The following is an 18,937-nucleotide window of genomic DNA, read 5'->3' as shown; positions in this document are numbered from 1 at the left end:
CTTTGAGGGGAAAAAAACACAAGAGTTCTAATTCCAACATTTAAAGGTCATAAAAGTTTAATAACTCTTTAACAGTGGAAAGCTTCATTCTATGTCTTTAAAGTTAAAAATCTGGTTTCCTCACATTATGATGAAAGGGCAGAATTACGATGTTTTGCAATATGGTAACTCTCCACTAACTTACCAATTGAAATAGGTTGTGTTTCTCTGAAATCAGTGATTCTACATAATGGATCAATTTAAAATCATCCCTATGTTAATCCGTAGGGAATTGTTTATATTTCTTAAAAACCTTACGCTTATTCAATTAGTACATTTTCTAATTTTGATTCTAAAATCTGGTTATTTTATTTTATTGAAAAAAATAACAGGACCTTTTTCTTTCTACAATATTTTCAGGTATTCCCGCAGTATTGAATAGTCCTAAGTATTTTAAGTAAGTTAGCTAATGCATCTTTCACAGTCAAATCATTATGCAGATATTATTATTTGCCACTCCCCCATCAAATTACAGATGAAGAAACTGAGGATCACGTATTTATGGAATTTGTTCAGGGTCTGATAGCTGGCAAAAGGCTGAGCTAAGATTCAAACCTAGGCAGTCCGTATTTATAATTTTAAACTGAGTTTTAATTGATGTGATTCAAAAGTTCTGAGAACAAATTGGATGAAATACAAGAAGTCATATTTTTGAATGTATTACTAGGTCTAAAATAAGGAAGAAATGAGAGGGCAAAAGTACAATAAAAACATAAGTGAGGAGAAATGAATTTGTTAAAGAACTGGTCATTGTTCTAAGGGCATCTTATCACCTGATTTCTGGTGATATTCTAGAGCATTATTCTCATTAAGATGAGCTCTACACAGGAGAAGAAGACAATGCCTATGGCCAATATAAGGGTGAATTCGGTTCAGAGATTCCTAAACCATAGTTCACCTTCTACCATCAAATCCAGCACCAAATAAATAACAAATACACAAAATCCCTTGCTTTGATTAGAGAGATACTTGTCTCACACTGTGAAGGTGAAAAAAAATCAAAGTATCTCCTTACAGTTTCTAAGAAAAGTCCACTTTTATAAGGATTTGGAACTAGAAAGCATAATATCCTGTAGTTCTGAAATAAACAAGTTGATGACTAAAGTGGTCATTTTTTGTTTGTTTGTTTCTATCAAGCACTTATGAGAAGAAAAAACAAATCCTGTCTACAATAATATAGTTTATAATCAGGTCTCAAAAAACATGTATTATTAAAACTGCAAGTAATATGAGCTCATGATTAAAAAGTCAATAATTCATGAGAAAACAAGGAACTATAAATGATAAAAAACAAGGAACTAAATGATAGCTTGGAAGAGCTACTAATTTAGAATTGTACCTGCTAAGACTATGGTCACTAGAATTATCTGCCACAGAATATTAAGTATATGTAATACATCGCAATGTTATTAAACAACAAGATATCATCAAAATGAATTAACCAGATATGAAAAAGTGCAACAAATGTTATGCAGATTAAAAATGATAAAGTAAATTATAAATGAAACAAACGTCATAAAACAGATTCAAAATATTAAAAGAGAGTTACTAAATGAAAAGAAGGATTGTAATGTATTACAGATACTTTAGAATGGATAGGAGGAAAAATATATAAAAGAGAAGTTAAGGGATATTGAGGAGAGAATGAGATGATCTAACACACACATAATCACATTTTCATAAGGAGATAATGAAGAAAAGTAAAGAAGCAGCAGTTGTGATTATGATGAATATTTTCAAAATTCTCAGATTCAGAAAGCCTAGTGAATCTTAAGAAGCAATAATATAAATAAATCCATACCTCTATGCATATGGAAACTTCTGAATAGGAAAAACAAAGAAAAAAAGTCAGTCAGAGAAGATAATTGAGTTTCAATAGATAAGTTGTTATCAGACTGATAATTAAGTTCTTAATAACAACAAGGAAGCTTGAAGACAATGAAAGCACATTCAAAGACTGAGAGAATATTACCATCAACTTAACATTTCTTATTTAGAAAAAATTCTGTTAAGCATGGAAGCAAAATTTTATTTTTTCTCAAACAAAATCAATGGAGTTTCTACTAACAGAACTTCACATACATAAACAAACAAATTGAAAAACAATAAGAGATTCGAACTAAAATGATCAACTAAATATTAGTAAATATGGGTAACTTTACAAATCTTTACTGTTAGTAGTAACATCTAATTTTTATTTAGATGTTACTACTCACTGTGTCACTACAGTGCCGTGGCTGGATCACGGTCCACTGCAGTCTCCACCTCCCAGGATCAAACAATTCTTCCACCTTAGCCTCCCAAGTAGCTGGGACTACAAGCGTGTGCTACCAGGCCTGGCTAATTTTTGTATTTTTTGTGGAAATGAGATTTTGCTGTGTTGCCCAAGCTGATTTTGAATGCCTGTGCTTAAGCAATTTGCTCGTCTCAGCCATCCAAAGTACTGGGATTACAGGTGGGATCCACTGCTGCTGGCCCTAATTTGTTTTTGTTTTTGATTTTAAGTAAAAGATGAAAAATTCTAGTGTATAATGTAAAGAAGTGGCAGAAGTGGCTTAGAATTTGAACTTTTTATGACTTATGTAACTCATTTAATGGAAGGAATCCTCCCTTAGATTCTAGTGATTTAAAGGAGTCTTTTTTGTAAGGTAGCAGTTATTGCCTATTCAACAGGCATTTCCTATTCCCTTCTTTCATGCTTAAAGATTTTCTATGCGGCTGTTAGTAATGAATTTGATATTGCTGCACAAATGAGGTATTTCTTTTTCCCATGGTCATGTGGTGACTTTCCCAACCTCCATTGCAATGTAAGTATGGTCATTTGACCAGCTGTTTCCAATGAGATGTAAGCGTAAATTTGATGGGGTTTGGGGGAAAGCTAACTTACTATGACATAAAGTAGGGTCCATTTTTTGCCTTGTTCCCAAGCACTTTGTTACGCTTAAAGATAAGTTCAAGCACTCTATAGGAAATGTGAACAGAATTGCAGAAGTAACTTCCCAGTAGCTCTACAACGTTGAGCAATGGAAACACTGCCAATTATTTCCTATATTCAGAATACTTGTTCAAGACACAAAATAAGCCTATCTAGATGGAGCCACTCTTAATTGAGTATTATATTGAGGGAAACTTTTTGAAAACTAATACAATTGCACATACACACACATATCATTTTAATAAACTGAATGCTTGGTTCCTGAGTTTATATTTATGGACAAAAATCAAGTGGTATTACTTCAACATCATTAAGTACCTGGGTTCTTTTACTCTACCTAAGTATTTAGGATTTCTATCCACTTCTTTCCCTGTAGATACTCCTCAGTGGTTTATATTGTGTTTGTCCATAGTCTCTCAGTTACAGTTACTACAGGCATTATATCCATTTATCTCATGAACTGCTTTCCATTTATCAGTGTATATTAATCAAGAAGCCACTAGAAGGAGAACAATTATTGCTACTACTTAGTGCACTTCATGAGAGTGTAAATGATTGTGCCACAAAAATATTTCTCAAGATCATCAATCCATGAAACAAAAATTGTCCTCTGTCCCCCCAGTATAGTATAGTTTGATCCCTAACACAGTGTAACCTTTGAAACATGGGCTACCAAATGCATCATTGTTTCCCTGGACCCAGAAAATGTCCCAACAAATTAAACAGGCATCTGCTCCCTTAATTACTTTTTCCATAAAAGTGTGGCTGTTAACATACAAATAAAAGAAACAGCATTATCATTTTTTCAAATAATATAATGCTTTGAGAATAAATTCAAATTATAGAAGATTGAGTATCATTTAATCCCATTAAAACATACCAAGGACTATATATTTATATAGATCCAAATATATATATATAATCTATATATTTTAAATATATATACTATTAAATGTATATATAATTACATATTTTAAATATATATTATAAATATCTGTTCACATCTGCCTTTATCTATCTAACAATCTAATACTGTATATGCATAGGAAAAACTTGAATGCATAGGAAATTGATCTCCAGCAGTACTGTAAATGGTTTTACAGGCCAGTGTGTGAAGAAAATAGACTTTTATTTCCTACATAATGTATTTAAATTTTTCTTTTTATTGGACTTCTATGTTTTATCACATTTAAAAGAAAATAAAAATGAAGCTACTCTTAATGTAAGCAATTGGTAAATTGGACTCAAATTTAATCTTACCAACATCTACAGTTATACTTATAAAATCAACCAGTAATGTAAAATGATAAGTTAAGTATATTCCCAGGTATTTTATTTTACTTATTTTATTTTACTTATTTTATTTTTTGCAGCTATTTTAAAAGGAATTTAGTTCTTAATTTGATTCTCAGCTTGATCATTGTTGGTATATTGTAGTGCTGCTGATTTGGGTACATTGATTTTGTCACCTGAGACTTGACTTTAATCATTTATCAAATCTAGGAGTCTTTTGGATGAGTCTTTAGGTTTCTCTAAGTATATGTTTACATCATTGGCAAACAGAGAATGTTTGACTTCCTCTTCTGCAATGCAGATGATGTCAGCAGAGTGTTGAAGTCGCCCACTATTTTTGTATTGCTGTTTCTTTTCTTGGGTGTAGTCATAATTGTCTTATGATTCTAGGAGCTCCAGAGTTAGATGCATGTATATTTAAGATGGTAATATTATTTTCTTATTGGGAAGATTTTTTTTATCGTTATATAATGACCTTCTTTGATTTTTTTTTTCTTTTACTCTTGTGGCATTAAAGTATATTTTATCTAATATATGAATAGCTACTTCTGCTCATTTTTGGTTTCCATTTGCATGGAATATCTTTTTTCTACTCCTTTATTTTGAGGGTATAAGAATCTTTATGTGTTAGGTGAGTCTCTTGAAGACAGAAGATACTTGGCTGTAATTTTGAAAAATCTACTCTGCCAATCTGTAGCTTTTAAGTGGAGCATTTAGACCATTTACATTCAATTTAATATTGAGATGTGAAGTACTGTTTCAGTCATCATGTTGATAGGTAGAGAGTTACTTTGTTTTTTTTTTTTATTATGCTAGTGTTTCATAGATCCTGTGCATTTTATGCTATCAAGAGGTTTTATTTTGTTGCATATTGACCTTTTGTTTCAAGATTTAGAATTTATTTTAGCATTTGTTGTTAAGTTTGGTCTGACAGTGACAAATTCCCTCAGCATTTGCTTGTCTGAAAGACTTTATTTCCTCTTCACTTAGGAAACTTAGTTTTTCTAGAAAATTTTTGGCTTGCCGGGCGCGGTGGCTCAAGCCTGTAATCCCAGCACTTTGGGAGGCCGAGGCGGGCGGATCACAAGGTCAGGAGATCGAGACCACAGTGAAACCCCATCTCTACTAAAAATACAAAAAATTAGCCGGGCGCGGTGGCGGGCGCCTGTAGTCCCAGCTACTCAGGAGGCTGAGGCAGGAGAATGGCAGGAACCCGGGAGGCGGAGCTTGCAGTGAGCCGAGATCGCGCCACTGCACTCCAGCCTGGGCAACAGCGTGAGACTCCGTCTCAAAAAAAAAAAAAAAAAAAAAAAAAAAAAAAAGAAAATTTTTGGCTTACAGTTATTCTGTTGAAGGAGGCTAATAATAGGACCCCAATCCCTACTGTCTTGAAAAGTTTCTCCTAAGAAGTTTGCTGTTAGTCTGATAGGATTTCCCTTATAAGTTACCTGATGCTTTACTTTTACTGCTCTTAGAATTTTTTCTTCAGGTTGACTTCAGATAGCCTAGTTAATATATGCTTTGGTGACATCCTTTTTGTGATTTTATTTTTGAGACAAGGTCTCATTCTATTTCCTAGGCTAGGCTAGAGTGCAGTGGCATGATCTCAACCTTGGTGATGTCCTTTTTGCAAGGCCAGAAAAGTTTTCTATAATTTTTCCCTTAAATAAATTTTCCAACTTTTTGCTCTTTCTTCTCCCTCAGGAACAGTAGAGATTCTTAGGTTTGGGCAATTTAATTAAAGTATTCAAGGCTTTATGACTTTGCTACTTTCTTTTAATTATTTTTCTTTATTTTTGTCTTATTGAGTCAATTCAAAAGCCTTGTGTTTGAGCTCTTTTCTTCTACTTAGTCTAGTCTATAGTTAAAACTTCCCTCTGCATTTGGTAATTCTTTAAATGTGTCTTTTATTTCCAGAAGTTCTGATTGGTTTTCTTTAAAATATCTATCTCTTTAGAAAAATTTTCATGCATATCCTGAATTGTTTTTTAAATTTATTTATGTTGGTTTTTACCTTTTTTTTTTTTTTTTTTTTGTATCTCCTTGGGTAACCTAATAGTGAATCTTGTAACTTCTTTATCTTGTATTTCCAAGTGTTCGTCTTGATTTGGATTCATTGCCAGAGAGCTAGTGTGATTTTTGAGGGTGTTAGAGAACCCTGTTTTTCAAATACTGTTAGAAATATTTGTCAGGTTTTCTATCATTTTGTTAGACTATTTTTCTTAATTATTTCAAAATTTATTTTTTATTTAATTTATTTAAAATTTATTTTATTTTCCCTTTGAGGATATAACTTTAATGTTTATAGTTTATTGTAACCTAATTTGGCTCTGGGTGTTTTCAAAGGTGAAAACTCTGTATGAGTTCTTTGATTATACAGTCTTTGTATGATGGTTTTCTCAAATGCTGCTTGTGGTAGCTATGTGCTTGGTATGTGAGCAGGTTCACTGTTTTCTGTGGGGTTGGAATGGAGGAAGTCTTATGAAACACATCTTATTCCTCAATCATTTGCACTTGTTACATTTTATTTAGCTTTTTCTTCAGTATATATTTTTTCCCACTGTTTTGAACAGTTCAGGCTTCAGGCGAGTAGGAGATTTACATAGGTAAAAACCAGCTGTGGCTAAAGTAGGTGACTAAATGCAATACCCAGTTGTGGGCTAAGGATCCAGTCTTGACAGAGGTGGCTGGGGAAGCTAGGTGAAATACACTGAGGACTTTTAAGGGGTAAGAGATGGAGCCAACTAGAGGTGTTTTTCAATTCTCTATAACATAGCCAAGAAGCCAAATGACACACTTAACAGTGTCTCATTGATAATTGGTAAAAACTAGAGTTCAGTGTTTTTCAACATTATGAGGTATATCTAGAAAACCTGTTCATACTTTGAGTTGAAAAGCTTGAAGGGCAACACCCTAGGACTAAGAAGGAACCTACTCCCTAAATCCCTTTGAGGCTTTGTAGATGCAGGCATAAAGCCTCTCGAGAGAAAGCTAATATAATTCAATGCCTCCAATTAGGCTTAAAAGTAAATGATGTCTAAAACACAATAAGAAAATTATTAGGTGCAAAAGATGGAAAGACCACATGAATAAGAATAAAAAGGAAACAGTGGGGAAAAAGAAAACTAAGAAATTAAATTTGATGGCGCTATCAAATAACATAGACTTTTAACTGTTCTTAAATCAGGTTACTTACCTAGATCATATTTATAAACGTTCTGAACTGCAGGGATATCTTATTTCTACCTAAATTATTTCTTATCATGCTAACCTAGCATGGCAATATTACTCTGAACTGAAAGCAAAAATTATCAAAATTAACAGTTTCTTATTTAGAAAGCTTGGGGCATGAAGTATTTAAAAATTCAGAATATTTTAGAGTTGGAAAAAGTAATACAGTATAGATTACATAAATACTTCCAGAGAGCAGTACTGTATAAGCAAATGCTTTCATATTTCTGAAACAAATTAGTGAATATACAAAGAGCTTGATATTTTTTTTAAAGACTACATATAGCTTAGGTCAATAAATTTTAATTTTTAGCACCAAATGAGTTTATGCAAACTTTTAAAATAAAAACTTCAAAATTTCAGAACTTTTTAAATTGTCAAATTGTGAATAAATGATTTAAGAGCTATAGTATATCCACTGCTGACAGAATGAAACAATTTGAAATAATTTTGTTTAATCAAATTTTTTGATAATAAAACTCATGCTAAAGAGAAAAAAATAAACTGAATTATATATGCTTATAAATCCACAATTTTTACAAATCTAAATAGAAAAACTTTGTACTGTTTTACATATCTATTTTTTAAATACAGTAATTCTAAGCTTAAATTAATTTCTAATTTTAGGCTATAACATTGTTATGATCTTAAGAGACACTTGGGAATCATTGTAAACCTGTGGAACTAGAATAAGCCATTTATATTTGCATTTATTTATATTTATATTATCCTATGGAGAGAGTACCGAGTATTCATTTTAAATCTGCTAAAATATAACATTAGGATGTTATATTATCATTTCAGCATGGAAACTATTTCAAAAATAGTTTTTTCACTGGGAATTATGACAAAATGTACTTTATTGTTTCATTGACAAGTGCGTATATCACAGCATGTTTTATTTGGGTATAAAACATGAATCACCAATGGGATATGGGTGTAGGTTTGAGTTTATGTGTCTTTTTAATGAAATAATGTGACTGGCTTTTAACATTTAAATACTGAGTAATAAACACACGTTAGGGCTCCTGTATAAAACTATCCTACAAATATTTGGACATTTTTCTTTTCCATTCAATTACTCTTGCATGAATAATTTGTAATACACTCACAAAAATATAAATAGAAAAAAACTGAGGAGCTAAATGCTTAGCTCATGACTCCACTAATTAATACTTTTCTTTGGGCTTTTGTTTTCTTTTACAATGGCTCCTTTGAGTTTGTAATAAAGCAAAGAATTTTTCTTGTGATTTAATATCTAATTATGCATTTTATTGAAGACTTTGGAATAAGTGTGAGATTCTATTGGTGACAGAGAGATTTTACCGGAGCCTTGAAGGAGAGCTAAAGTAATACATGGTCACACAGTTCTAAGCAAAGCTTCCTAACAACTTTCACAAAAACTCTGGGATGGAGTTATAATAGACGTGATTGCCATTTGTATTGCCCACATTTTGAGGTATAATAAATTTTAGATATTAAATGATTTCTCCAATGTCACAGAGCTCTTTAAAGTATCAGACTCAAATCCCAAATCCAGGACTTCTAATTACACACTCTCTATCATTTTACCAAGACTGCTTGAAAAAATGACTTCGGGAATGGCTTTTCATTCTTTTTTTTTTTTCTTTTGTAGTAAAATTCTTTTTTAAAACTCACTAGACAATTGTATAATGTAATTAAAATTGTGAGTGTTGATTTAAAGTTTAAATATGTATATTACTTGGTTGCAGTGATATGGAATGTTAAAGCAACTAAACATGTATGTTAATGACTATTAAGAACCAGAGCTCTTCTATGTTAATCCCCCCCCAAAAAAAAGTTAAAAGAAAGTGTTTCACCTCCTTTTCGATGCTGATAATTCAGTCATATTGATTACTGGCACAGGTAGGAGCTATTGCAAGAAATACTGCATATCCTCTGGCCAGAGAAAATATTAAAAAGTATAAGCCAATACTATCACTATTTTAAGGCTTAACTTGTCCCATATCTGACCAGTGGAAGCCTCTTCAAGCTGGCTCCCTGATTTTTTATTTTATTTTTTTCAATCAGAGGATAAAATTGCATGTATTTATTATGTACAACATAATGTAATATATATGCATTACAGAATAGTTAAGTCTAGTTAATGAAAAGGTGCATTACCTCACTTGCCCTCCTTTTTAGTTTCTGGAATAGCAAGTTGTTGTTAACTCGTAAGATGCTTTTATGCCTCAGTTCTGGAATCATTCAAATCTTTAAGGAGCCAGATACTACATACTTTAGAATGATATTTATAAGTCAATGATGCTAAGATGCTCATTGCTACTTGTACACTATTGCTTCTACATTTTATCAGCAAAGTATTTACAGATTATGTGTAGATCATCTATAAACTATCTATCTCTCAATTTCTCTATTTATCTATCAAGTAGGTTTACATTATATGTTTATAAATGCACATATACATTTATATAATTATTTGCAGGTTATACATACACTTAAGGATCTATGTTTAAAGCCAGGAATTCTCATAATTCCAAACCAACATCTCAGAGTTTGTTCTGATTTTTCTCCTTTATAAAACAATTTGCACCTCCCCTTCCCAGTGGTGAGAAATCCACATATTATTATCTTCAATAATATTACTCATTTGCTCAAACTCACACTATGCAGCAATTTTATGATTGCTAAACAATACTGCAGAGAGTATCAAACTTAGAGTAATATTTGATTGTAGTCATTTTACATTTAGGTATTTGCTTATGACTTAGCATTCCTTTACATGAATACTTTTTTCTTGAGCAACATGGGTTTGAAATGTACAGGACAACTTAGGCATGGATTTCCTTCTGCCTTTGCCACATCTGAGACAAGACCAAACCTTCTACTCTTCCTCCTCGGCCTACTCAGTGTGAAGATGATGAGGATGAAGGCCTTTATGGTGATCTGCTTCAACTTGATAAACAGTAAATATATTTTTTCCTTTTTATGATTTTCTTTTTTTATTTTTATAGCAACATTTCTACAGCTTACTTAATTGTAAGAATACAGTTAATGCATATTACATATAAAATACAAAATCTCTGTTAATTGACTTTATTGTTTTCAATAAGGCTTCCAGTGATCAGTAGACTATCAGCAGTTAAGCTTTTGGGAAATCAAAAGTTATGTGTGGGTTTTTGACTACATAAGTTCAGCAACCCTAATACCCATGTTGTTCAAGGTTCAACTCTAGTTGGGTGCACTTTATTTCTTATTAGCACTTATATATATTAAGTGTAATGCACAAATTTTCAGTGTGCTCTTAGATGAAGTTTGAAATGCTCATTTGTCTGTGTAACCCACACTCAATAAAATTCAGTTCATAACAATATAAAATGTTACCTCTGCATATAAAATAAATATCTCCACTCCAATGTTTATTGCAGCACTATTCACAATAGACACGATATGGAATAAAACAAAGTGTCCATCAGTGGATGAATGGATAAAGAAAATGTAGTTTGCCGGGCGCGGTGGCTCAAGCCTGTAATCCCAGCACTTTGGGAGGCCGAGGCGGGTGGATCACGAGGTCAGGAGATCGAGACTATCCTGGCTAACATGGTGAAACCCCGTCTCTACTAAAAATACAAAAAACTAGCCGGGCGTGGTGGCGGGCGCCTGTAGTCTCAGCTACTTGGGAGGCTGAGGCGGGAGAATGGCGTGAACCCGGGAGGCGGAGCTTGCAGTGAGCCGAGATCACGCCACGGCACTCCAGCCTGGGAGACACAGCGAGACTCCGTCTCAAAAAAAAAAAAAAAAAAAAAAAAAAAAAAAAAAAAAAAAAAAAAAAGAAAATGTAGTTCATATGCACAATGAAATATTATTCAGCTAAAAAGAAGGAAATCCTGTCATTTGCAGCCACATGGATGGAACTGGAAGATATTATGTTCAGTAAAATCATGCAGGCACACACAGAGACCAATACCACATATTTTCACTCATATATGGGAGCTAAAACGATTAACCTTATGGAGGTAGGAAGTAGAACGATGGTTACCAGAAGCGAGGAAGGGTAGTGGGAAAACGGTATAAAGAGGAGTTAGTTAACGACTAAGAAATATACAGTGAAATAAAAAGAACAATATCTAGTGTTTTATAAGACAATAGGATATCCACAGTTAACAACAATTTATTGTATATATCAAAAGAACTAGAGAAGCAAAATGGGAATGTTCCCAACACAAATAAATGATAAATATTTGAGGTGGTGGATATCCCAATTACCCTAATTTAATTATTACACATGATTGTATCAAAATATCACATGTACCCCCAAAAATGTAGAACTATTATGTATCCATAAATATTTTATTTCTTATTTAAATCAGTTTTATTTAAGCATTTTCAACATTGACAATTCTTATAAAAAGCATCCAAGCACGGGACACAGAACTGCAGCAAGCACCAATATTATGGGTAGTTAACAGACATTAGAACTTCAACCCTTTTTTGAGATGCCTGACCTCACTCACTTCCAAGTACTCCTGCAAAGCACACAAACTCAGTCCATGTTCTCAGTGTTCTCCCAACAGCTTCAGTTCGCATTAACAAAATTACATATCAGTAATAGAAAGGAACACACACCATATAGCATTCACAGAACTTGACAAAGGGGTAGGGGGAATACACGTATGGTTTCACTTATCACATTCAACTAATGTGGTTTATATAAGAACAAAAGTCACTTTAAGTTTAAGTTTCACTTAAAGTTTTCCAACAGATGTGGATGTCCTTTGAACACAAAACATATTCATATATTATTTGCTATCATTGCTTTCTGCACACTCTCTCAACAAAGCCACAAGTTAGAGATACATATCTTGCCAAGTTAAAAAGTATCCATTATGCTCCACTAAGTCTTTGCATGTGCTCTCCTTTTCTTGCTCATACTAGCTTTTCATGCCTTGGCACCACCATCAATCACACACAAAGTTGCAAAACTTCAAAAAGCTTTCTGCTTCCATGTCAGAGCCTTGCATCCATAACATTGATACAACTCCATGAAATAAACAGTAATGGATAAAAATGGGACACCCACTGTCAGAGATGCAGCCTGTGATGCACGATGACAAATTATTGAATGAGAAAGTGTGTAAACAGAAGTATATCTATGGCAGAAAATGTATAGTACTACCTTCAATGAAGTACTTCCTCCAGAAAAATTTGAAATGAGATTAACTGCAGAGATTAAATGAAGGCTTCATATTGAACTTTTGTATATAAGGGTGTAATAGTTCATTTTCATATGGCTGATAAAGACATACCCAAGTGTGGATTATTTATAAAAAGATATTTAATGGACAGTTCCACAGGGCTGAGGATGCCTCACAATCATGGCAAAAGGTAAAAGACACTTCTTACATGGTAGGCAGCAAGAGAGAATGAAACCAAGCTAAAGAATTTTCCCCTTATAAAACCTTTAGATCTGGTGAGACATATTCACTACCCCCACAACACGATGGGAAAAACTGCCCTGTGATTCAAATATCTCCCACTGGGTCCTGCCCACAACATGTAGGAATTATGGGAGTGACAGTTCAAGGTGAGATTTGGTTGGAGACACAGTCAAACCATATCATTCTACACCTTGCCTTTCTCAAATCTCAATTCTTACATTTCAAAACCAATCATGCTTTCCCAGCAGTCCTCCAAAGTCTTCACTAATTTCAGCATTAACTTAAAAGTCCACAGTCCAAAGTCTCATCCAAGACAAGGCAAGTCCCTTTGGCCTATGAGCCTGTAAAATCAAAAGCAAGTTAGTTACTTCCTACATACAGTGGGGTACAGGCATTTGGATAAATATACCCACCCACTCCAAATTGGAAAAATGGGCCAAAACAAAGTGGCTAAAGGCCACATGCAAGCCCAAAATCCAACAGGGCAGTCAAATATTAAAACTCCAAAATGATCTCCTTTGACTCCATGTCTCACATTCAGGTCAAGCTGATGCAAAAGGTGGGTTCACGTGGTCTTGTTCAGCTCTACCCCTGTGGCTTTTCAGGGTACAGCCTCCCTCCAGGCTGCTTTCACAGGCTGGCATTGAGTGCCTGTGGCTTTTCCAGGGGCACAATGCAAGCTGTCAGTGGATCTACCATTATGGGGTCTGGAGGATGGTGGCCCTCTCCTCACAGTTCTACTAGGCAGTGCCCCGGCAGGGACTCAATGTGGGACTCCCTCCCACATTTCCTTTCCACACTGCCCTAGCAGAGGTTCTTATGAGAGCCCCACCTCTGCAGCAAACATGTGCCTGGACGTCCATGTGTTCCCATACATTCTCTGAAATCGAGGCAGAGGTTCCCAAACCCCAATTCTTGGCTTCTGTGTACCCACAGGCTCAACACCACATGGAAGCTGACAAGGCTTGTGACTTGCACCCTCTGAAGCTGTACCTTAGCCCCCTTTAGCCATGGCTAGAGTGGCTGGGATGCAGGGCACCAAGTCCATAGTCTGTACACAGCAGGGGGGTCCTGGGCCCAGCTCACAAAACCATTTTTTTTTTTTCTCCTAGGCCTCTGGGCTATTATGAGAGGGGCTGCCACAGATAGCTCTGACATGCCCTGGAGACATTTTTCCCATTGTCTTGTTGATTAACATTTGACACCTCGTTGCTTATGTGAATTTCTTCAGGGGACTTGAATTTTTCCTTAGAAAATGGGTGCTTTTTTCTATTGCATGGTCAGGCTGCAAATTTTCCAAATGTTTATACTGTGTTTCTCTTTTAAAGCTGAATGCTTTTACCAGAACCCAAGTTACTTCTTGAATGCTTTGGTACTTAGAAATTTCTTCTGCCAGATACTCTAAGTCATCTCCCTCAAGTTCAAAGTTTCACAAATATCTAGGGCGGAGGCAAAATGCTACCAGTCTCTTTGCTAAAAAATAGCAAGTCACCTTTACTCCACTTCCCGACAAGTTCCTCATCTCCATCTGAGACCACCTCAGCCTGGATTTCATTGTCCATCTCATTATTAGTATTTTGGTCAAAGCCATTCAACAAATCTCTAGGAAATTCCAAACTTTCTTCTGTTTTCTTGTCTTCTTCTGAGTCCTCCAAACTGTTTCAATCTCTGTCTGTTACCCAGTTCCAAAGTCACTGTAACAGATTTGGGTATCTTCACAGAAGCACCCCACTCTACTGGTACCAATTTACTGTATTAATCTGTTTTCAGGCTGCTGATATAGATATACCCAAGACTGCGTATTTTATAAAGAAAAAGCAGTTTAATAGACTCACAGTTCCATGTGGCTGGGGAGGGCTCACAATCATGGCAGAAGGCTAAAGGCGCTTCTTACCTGGCAGTAGCAAGAAAGAATGAAAACAAGTAAAAGGGATTTCCCCTTACAAAACCATCTCATCTGGTGAGACTTGTTCACTACTTTGAGAACAGTATGGGGAAACTGCCCCCATGATTCAATTATCTCCCACTGGGTCCCTCCCATAACATGTGGAAATTGTGGGAGCTACAATTCAAGATGAGATTTGGGTGAGGACACATCCAAACCATAACAGAGGGAAACAAGTGTTAAAAAAACAAAAACAAAAGAACCAAACACATGACACCATGATCTCTCCAAAAGAGGTTTTCTTAAGGAACAAAAATTCATAAGATGCGGTTTAAATTAAAACAAGAAGAAAATAATACAGTTTAATCGATAGTTTCCATTTTGAATGTGCAAACAATTGACATGTCCGGGGATAAAATATTACAGAGGAATCCTTTTGATATCAATTGTATATTATTGATTTGTCAAATCAGGCTAACAGCAGTTCACTTTCAATCACTCAATATTTCCACCCTTCATGTAACAAAACTTATAAAATCCCATTAGCTCTTCTTTTTTTTTTTTTTTTTTTTGAGACAGAGTCTTGCTCTGTCGCCCAGGCTGGAATGCAGTGTCCTGATCTCAACTCACTGCAAGCTCCACCTCCTGGGTTCATGCCATTCTCCTGCCTCAGCCTCCTGAGTAGCTGGGACTACAGGTGCCTGCTGCCACACCTGGCTAATTTTTTGTATTTTTTAGTAGAGACGGGGTTTCACCGTGTTAGCCAAGATGGTCTCGATCTCCTGACCTCGTGATCCACCCGCCTCTGCCTCCCAAAGTGCTGGGATTACAGGCATGAGCCACCACGCCCGGCCAGCTCTTCCTCTTTTTTTTTTTAAAGAAAAATGTTAAAAATACTGCTGAAAATACTCCACATTGGACAAACCAAATTTGAAAGTTTTTAGTACACATGTATTTTATGTATACTTACCATGAGTTTAGAAAAATTTGTAATCCCACCATTCTATCCCAACAAACCATAACCCCCATGTCTGCATTTTTCAGCCAGAAGGCTTAGAATCCATGCTTGAGCTAAAGTCTCAATTAAAACCGCTGCCTGACCCTGTAGTTCATTCCACCCTCCATGTTCTACCTTGGTTGTTTCTCAGGTCTACTCCACTCCCACTACAGTTATCAAACCTCTCTGATTCCCAAAGATACCTGGATTACCACCAAATCTTCCATCTCTTTCTGTCTACTGATATTGTGCTTACACTTGCATTGGATATATGTATGCTGATTCCCTTAATAATCAACTCCTCTCCACAAAGAGACTGCACAAGCTAATCATCTGCAATGTAAGAAAGGCAAAGTTCCTGAGTGGTTTGGGAATGAAGACATCTATCACTTCTCTGCAATGACAAAAGAACTGCTGAAGCTTATCAGAATTCATCTTCTCTGTACAACACCTAACAAACATATTTTTGCTTCTCAAAATCTCATTCAGAGTTTGCTTAGAATTAGGAAGCGTACAGCCACATCATCATCTATCTGTCTTATGTTGCTGTGACATTCTTTCACCTGGGTTTCATATTTTATAAAATGAACAAAGCCAAATCCCTTTGAATAGCCAGTTCTGAGATCCTTCTTGACCTACACCATAAGAATTTCTCTGAAGGTACTGCAATATTCTTTCAGATCCTGTTCAGTTGTTTTCCATGGGAAACCCACACTGTTAAAGCAGATGTTTTCGGGACTGCTCTTTTCACTTTTATGGCTAATGAAATATCTGTCTTATCCCTTTTTCTGTAGTTATCTACAGAATAGTTGACAACATATATCACATTTCCCCAGCCAGCATTGGGGGCATGCAGAATTCCTTCTACCAGCAGACACCCCTAATACCCTGGGACACTGGAATCCTGTAGGGAAGCCCACATGCCCCTGGAAACTGAACTGCAACCGTGGGCAGCAGCACTGTTCCATCGTCTTCCCATGGTATTTCAATGGGCTCATAATTCTTATCTCTGGTTACCTGAATACATGTACATATTTTTTTATTTTTCTGCTAGGCCACTGCTAGGAAGCCCAGTAGGGTCACTGAAGCAGCTATAGATCCAAGAGAAGCCCAGCTACTTCTTCTTTCTCACAAAACGGCCCATAAAAATTTTGAACCATGTTCCCTCCTGCCCTTCCTTACCAACCCATACTCATATACCTCAGAAGCATACCATATGGAATCTTCTGGTTCCAACTTTTTTAACCAAGCCTAAAATTTGGAATATTCATTCATGTTATGAAGTGTATCAAAAATGTGTATCTTTTTAGCAAATAAAATAATCAATTGTCTGAATCTACCACATATTTTCATCACCTCTCATGTTGTATAATGTAATACTTATTTGGATAAATTACATTCAAAGACATATTTTAAGTTCAGTGTAACACTTTTACTTTTAAAGAATATCCCAGTAAACACCTTGAAATGAATACAGTTAAGTTGTGTGAAGGTTCTCTTAAAAGAATGGTGGTATATAAACTATTCAGAAAGTAATAGATTATTTTATTCTTGAAACAAATAAACGATTGTACTTACCACTATATTCTTTAATGTTATATTTTATTCACAGTGTGACTTCATATTAAGAATTTCTCTACTCAAATTAAGAAGCAAATTAATTTATGTTAACATTAAAAATGCATCAATATTTTATTTTGTTAAAGGGAAATTCACTAACATAACAGCCAAAGCAGGTGAATTGTTCCATGATTGACACATTTTTGTACTAATCAGATTATCATTGGGTCATTCAGCACCTCTCACTTTCAAGCTTACCTGCATACTTCCATGAAGGCACCTGAGGAATTTCATATTGGGAATACTTTGGCTAGTTTTATCAGAAAAAAAAGTATTAAGCTGTGTACTCTTATTTGTTTACTATTTTCACTCATTTGCTTATCAGTTTTCTGCATATTGCCTCACACAATTTGATGCAAAATTGCTAAGTGGTGAGTTGTGCTTCTCTGTCTTTTAATGTCTGCTTAAATCCTTTTAAAGGGATTTGGTTACTATCTTCGCTGAATTATTTCTGCTAAAATCATACTTTCAGATTGCTAAATAGGACTTTTTCTACTTGGATTTTTCTCTCTCTGTGTGTGTGTGTGTATGTATGTGTGTGTTTAGGCAAATCATATGTAATAATTTATATTTAGTCTTTCTAATAAAATTTCACTTGTCTTTTTAAAAAACTCTTTCTACAGGAAAATAAATCAAGTATTGAGCTGTGTCCAGTTAAGTACAAGAAGGCCCATTCTCCATCAAAGTTTCTAATTCTATGTTTTACTTCTACCTTCTCTTTAACAAGGGTAGATGATTTTAAATTACGAAGTTATTATTAATTATTCATATAATTAACAATATTATAATATAATCTATGTAGTCAAAGTCTTTTGGATATTTGGTGGCTATGCATATTATTTGAGTGGATACTTTACTTTTAAACTCTTTCATTGAGGTATGATTGAAATCCAAAAAGCCATACAGCCATACATATTTAGTTTATACAACTTGATGAGTCCACAGATAAGTGTAAACCTATGAAACCATGGCCCAAATCGATGCCATAAACATATCTATCATCTGTTTACACCCTGTTTATTTATTATTATTATTTTGTGTGTGATTAGAATACTTAAGATCCACAGTCTTAGTAATCTTTATATATACAATACAATATTGTTAACTATAGACACTATGCTTCATAGTAGACCTTTAGGATTTATTCATCTTGCATAAGTGAAACGTTGTACTCTTTATGTAATATTACCCTATTTCCTTCTCCTTCCACCTCCTTCCACCCTCCGGCAGTCACCTTTCTATTATATCCATCTATTTGTTTGAGTATTTCAAAGTTATCATAGAAGTGGCATCATATGGTGTTTGTTTTACCATTACTGGTTTATTTTACTTAGCATGATGTCTTGAAGTTCATCCATGTTGTCACAAATGGCAGGAATTCCTGCATTTATAATGCTGAAAAATATTCCACTGTACATATATTCCAAATTTTCTGTATCCATACTTCTGCCATGAACATTTATGTTGCTTCCATATCTTTTTTATGTAAATAATGCTATAATTAATATGGGAGTACA

General features: G+C 34.7%; 1 pseudogene; it reads right to left on the bottom strand.

The window, feature by feature from the left end:
- Positions 1–12,464: 12,464 nt before the first annotated feature.
- Positions 12,465–17,654, bottom strand: LOC107129442 (TAR DNA-binding protein 43-like; annotated as a pseudogene).
- Positions 17,655–18,937: the final 1,283 nt, after the last annotated feature.

The sequence above is a fragment of the Macaca fascicularis genome, chromosome 4, assembly GCF_037993035.2.
Source record: "Macaca fascicularis isolate 582-1 chromosome 4, T2T-MFA8v1.1".
NCBI classification, from domain to species: Eukaryota; Metazoa; Chordata; class Mammalia; order Primates; family Cercopithecidae; genus Macaca; species Macaca fascicularis.
This window is presented reverse-complemented; position numbering and strand designations above follow the sequence as displayed.